Here is a 6,254-nt window from a genome sequence, read left to right as displayed (position 1 = left end):
TTGAGGTAGTTCTTTATCCATTAGTTTGTGATTTAATTACTTTTTGTACTTATGTAGATAAAGCCCATAGAACTATATATGTCTTGCAAAGGAATTGTATTGAGATACAATTATGACATCTTTATGCATTAAAGCATTGTTCCTAAAAGTTCCTGATCATTGTATTATTGAGACAGGGCATCAATAATGCTCAAAGATTGACACATGTTATGTTCCTTACTTGTGAAATAAGCAATCAGTTTCATAAGTTGAAGTATAAAGATACTTGGAACTAGCATCTGGGTGCTTGCCATGGGAGAACGAGCTCACTGAACATGACCCACCATGAGAAGCGCATTTGGTACCTCAATCAAGTGTCTATGCAATACTTTTCATATGTTAGTTGTGTAACTACTCCCTAGACTTGAGACACAAGGTTGTTTTGTATGTGGAGTATTATGGTTTGATTTCATCCTTATGGCATACTTTTCATATGCCAAAACAGGATGTTTTTTAGTATAGTATGAAGCATATGAAGGCAAATGAGTGGTTAAGATAGGAATCATCACCCCAAGTGATTCAAGGGGAAATATCTCATTAGTTCTTAGTTGACATTAGCTTAATCAAATCCTTGGCCAAGGTGATTAGGAGATTATGAAATGAGTCTCATAAGTCTCTATAAAATTAATGATCTAACTGCAAGAACAAATATGGAGATCAATAAGAGTAGGCACTGCACCAAACTCTTATCATCTTCGAGATATATGATGAGGGAATGAATTACACTGAAAAACTATACACTGAAAGGTTGTCAAAGAATCCTTTAACTCTCCTAACAATTGGGTGGCCATGATGCGTTGCTAGATGCCAATCATGATCTATGAAATTGAATTAGTTAATTTAAAATTGAATATGATTCATTTAAATTAATTAATTAATAATATTACAATTCAATTCCATTGCCAACATGTTAGGAACCTAATGGGTCACACACAAAGGTGGCAATTTGGATTAAATTGAGAGTGTGATAATTTAAGTTAGGCTTAAATCAAATTCTAGGTTTTGACTACTAAAGACCTATTTAAAATAGTTGAATTAGGCATTGGTTAAATATTATAATTGTTATAATATTAACAACTTATTTTGTAAATTTTAATAAGTTAAACCTAGATATAAATATCACATTATAGCCACTCTTTTTTTAGGGAAAGAAACAAAAAAAAAAGGTTTTTCTCTTGATTGCTACCAATCTCATAAGTTGAAGTATAGAGATACTTGGAACTAGAATGTAGGTGCTTGCCTAAGAGAGCAAGTTCACTAAACATGACTCGCCATGAGAAGTGCATTTGGTATTTTACTCAAGTGTCTATGCAATACTTCTCATGTGTCAATTGTGTAAATACTCCCTAGACTTGAGACACCAGGTTATCTTATATGTGGAGTGCTATGCTTGGATTTCATCCTACGGGTGCCTAACCAAGGATGCCAAAACAGGATGCTTTTGGTTTTAGTATGAAGCATGTGAAGGCAAATGAGTGGTCAAGATAGGAATCATCACCCCAAGTGATGCAGGGGACATATCGTAGCTTTTCTTGGTTGATATTAGCTTATTGAAGTCCTTGGCCAAGGCGACTTGAAGATTATGAAAGGAGTTTCATAAGTCTTTATAAAGCTGATGATCAAATTTTAAGAACGAATATGGAGATCAATAAGAGTAGACACTGCACCATACTCTTATCATCTCCGGGATATATGATGAAGGAATGAATTACACTGAAAGGCTTATCATTGAAAGGTTGAGTCAAACCATCTTGACTCTTCTAACATTTGGGTGGCCATGATGGATTACTAGATCCCAATCTTGGTCTATGAACTCTAGGTAGTTAACATGATCAATGATAAATTTAAAGTAGTTTAAATTTATCTAATCTAAATTTAACTTAAGAATTATATGTTGAGTTCATTGCCAACATGTTAGAAGCCTAATGGGTTACACACCTAAAATGAATGTTGAAAATAAAATGGGAGAGGTAATTAAGTTGGACTTAATCAAATTAGAAGTTATGACCTTCTCAAGCACTTGATTAAAATTGTTTAATTAAGTTGTGCCTAATTAATTAAATTGTTTAATTAAATGATTGGACCTAATTAATTAAATTGTTTAATTAAGTCATTGAGCCTAATTAATTAAATTAAATAATTAAGTTATTTGGCCTAATTGATTAAATTTATTTAATTAAGTCATTGGGCCTAATTGATTAAAATTGTTTAATTAAATTGTTAGGCTTAATTAATTAAATTATTTAATTAAGTTATTGGGCCTAATCGATTAAATTAAATAATTAAGTTAATTGTGCTTCTTAAGGACTTAATTAAATTATTTAATCAAATTATTGGATTAATTGGTAATTACAAAATTGTTTTGTAATTAGGGTTTAAAATTAATCTAAGGTATAAATACCTTGCTATAGCCTCCAAACAAGAGTGTGGAAAATGGCTAAAAAAAAAAAGGAGAGTGAACGGCACATTAGAAATTCTTTTGTCTTGCCATTCCTTATGTGAAGAAAAAATAGTTTTTCATTCATTTCTTTTGCGTGTTCAGCCCCACAATTTTGTGTGGATTATGAGTTTATGAAACTCATCTTTGCTAGCACATTGTCAAGGCATAGCATTCTGAATCCTTAAAGAAAGATTTTATTATTCATTGGTGTGGATCACCATTAGAGGCTGCACAAGGATTCCTTGGACAACTTTGGTTTGCAACAACCGGGCTAAGGTGGTTGAGCTTTTTTAAGCCTTATTTGGTGGTTTAACAAAGAATTCATCAACCTTTGTTATTTAGGTAAAGTGATATGATCACATACTTTTATTTTAATTTAATTTTGTACTCAATTTGACATGAAAGAGATTTTAGGAAGGTGAAGCGTAATTTAATTTTTTAAATTTATTTTCGCTACATTTTATTTGTATTTGATGCATGATCAACCCTCACCCAACATAAACCACCACATTTTGAAGGAGATAAAGCTTTCTAAACTCTATCTTTAAGCTGAAAGTTGACTGTAGGGTATGAGATTTCATCTTCGAGCTGTTTATTTATAAATTCAAGTAGGTAATAATCATTTAATCTTTATGACAGATTTAATATTGGGGGTTGAAAGATGCTGAAAGTTTAGTTTTGATGGGCTAAACCATCAACTACAGTGAATGCTTGGGCCTATCTCTGGGTGATTTATATTAATTGGCCATAGGTTGAATAGGGAAGCCTTAATAGTATGGATTTACAATGCGATGTCTGAATGCTGTTGCAAAGTTTGAGAAATAAAAATTTAATTGAACATTGAGTACAATTTCTACTGCCTTTCTGTATTAAGTACTTAATTTTAGAAAAATATTGATGAATGCCAAATATGGGTTGTTAAGGATTGTTGAAATGGCACTTTGATTGTTGGAAATTCTACCAAATTTGAGGCATTGAACCCATGAAGGCTAGGATGATGATGCTAGTTCGAAAAATGCTAAACTTTGTGGCAGAATTGAAACAAAATTAAGCTAAGACTCAAAAGATAAATATTGGTGAAAAATCAGACCAATTAAGGTGAGTGGGTGCTAAATTTCAAAACTATATCCTTATAAATAGATATTATATATGTTGCATTTGATAGTTGACGAAATTGTGGAAAGCATGAGTTATTATAAAGCCCTAGGTTGTTTGTGATTGCAAAAAGGATTTTAAATCCGTTTTCTCTATATTACACATAAGTATATATTTACACGCTTTTACTAACGAGGAAACAAAGCTTTGAATGGCTTTTCGCTTCAAAATCATACCTTGCAAGCTTATGTGATGTTTAGGCCAATGGCCATTACTTGATTCATGGGATTTGATGATAAATTATCGATTGCTGATTTGATGGATATGCTATGCCTTGAAATAAATTATGCACAACATTCGATTTATGATTATATTGTTTTTGATCTATCATTTTTTGCAAATGCATTAAATTGCAATGATTTTTTAGTTTAACGTGGTTAAGATACTCTAGGGTAAGACCTGTTACCACACCAAGTCAAGTGTGGTCTTTGTGCACAAAGTAGTGATTGTTGATTATTGATATTTGATTGTAAAAGAGGGATCTGAAGCCCCAATTCATATTGGGTGGCGTGGGCAGTTCCCACGAGTAGGTAAAGGGAGATCTGAAGCCCCGATTTGCATTAAGTGGTGTGGGCAGTTCCCACGAGTAGGTAAAGAGGGACCTAAACCCCAATTTTTATATGGTGACGTGGGCAGTTCCCATAAGTAGGTGATGATGTATGAGAGAGTAGCCTAAAGGCTATATTAAACCTACCCGAGGATGATGCTCACTTGTTGATTTTTATTATACATGGCATGGCATTAACACTTAAAATTTATCATTAAATGGCAAGTGAAATTTGCATATTCATTGGTGACTAGTTATTTCACATTTTTATGTTTGAGACTTTTCATTTTACACTTGCCATTGGATTTACTGTTGAAAGAATATTGAGGTTGAAAGATTTTTTAGCATCATAAATATAACCGTTTTCATATGTGTTTACTTGTGATTCATTATTCTTAAGACTTGCAAGGTATAAAAATCTCTCAATTTAATGGAGTATGTTTTCTACGTTTACTCTTGGATTTATAAATATTCCATCTTTATGTTTGTTTCCCCTCCCTACCTGCTTACGGAGTCGATGATCACTGAGTATGTGAGACTCACCCACGTTATTTAATGTGCAGATAAATAACTTGTTGAGGACATCATTGGCGAGGAATCCTTTTGCAGCTGTGTAGGTAATGGCATCTGTTAGCTTTCTTCGCGTTGCTCCGCTGTCTAATTGTCCAGTCATTTTAAAGTTGTAATAAATAACGTGTTTAGAACTATTTTGAGACTAAGATCTTTAAATATTGTAAATTAAATATGTGGAGTTATGCCATAGATACACTTTGAACTATTACTTGGTTATTATTATTTTGATGTGAATTATGGATGAGACAATGATATTGATGATTGACAAATTTAATTGGAGCAGTAATGAAAATGTGAGGAAAATAAATATAGGCAAAATAAAATGCTTAAAAGGCTAACCAGGTTGTGTAGGCTTGTTTATATGACTTGTGTGCCGGTAACGGCCGTGTGAGTGGGTCGTTACAATATCACTCATCAAATTGACAATTTATTCAACATGGTTAAAAATTCAAATATTCCACATGTCCAAATCTCAAATGGTGATACTGTGCTAGTACACGTTATGGGTCAAGTGAATATTAGGCATAATTTAACCATGGATACAGATCTTGGCGTGCTTGATTTTTGTTTTAATTTACTATTTGTAAGCAAAACAACTCATAACTTGAATTGTCTTCTTATTTTTGGACTTGATTTTTGTGTGATACAGGACTTACTCTTGAGGAAGTTGATTGGAGTACGTAGAGTACGAAACGGATTATATATATTATATTATATTATATATATAATATTAAAGGTTAATTTATTTTTACACTAAATAATAATCGCATATACAATATATCAAGTAACCTAATACAATAGTACAAATTAATGAAAAATTATAACGTAACATCAAAATTTTCATTGTTTAAACTAAGCACGATTATTTTTTATATAAAAGTAATTTATAAAGTGTAGTTTTATGTATGTGATGATGTAACATGTTAAAAACAATTAACTTTTACGATTAACTTTATATAAATTTAAGTTAAGGATCTTAACATTGGAGTAACAAGGTATACAAAATTGATGTAATAAATATTAGTATCTCAAATAGGTTGAATTGTTAATAAAATTACTTATAAAAGGTAAATTAAAATAAATTTTAATGAAATTTTGAAATGAAATTAAATATTACATGATTAAAAATATTTTTGAAAGGTTTTGACTGTACAATGGGAAAAACAAGTATAAGTAAAATAGATTAACTAGAATTACCTTAGAGAACAAATTAATTTTACATATAATTGAGTCAAAAACCAAAAAAGTTATTCTTATTGGTCATTTACATATTAAATAGTAAAAATTATATAGCTTTAACTTTGCTAACTTAAGAAACAAAATTAATACATCAATATAAGAACTGTATTTAACTTTTGAGAGTGAGATTATACTCTTTGTATTAAATAGTGATGTTGAGAAACTTATTAGTAGTACAAACATATATAATTATATTAGTTTATATATGAATATAAAAATAAAATACATAGACAAATAAAAATATTTGTGTGTAGAAGGAGG

The sequence above is a fragment of the Theobroma cacao genome, chromosome 6 (genome assembly GCF_053813885.1).
Source record: "Theobroma cacao isolate CCN51 chromosome 6, ASM5381388v1, whole genome shotgun sequence".
Taxonomy (NCBI): domain Eukaryota; kingdom Viridiplantae; phylum Streptophyta; class Magnoliopsida; order Malvales; family Malvaceae; genus Theobroma; species Theobroma cacao.
This window is presented reverse-complemented; position numbering follows the sequence as displayed.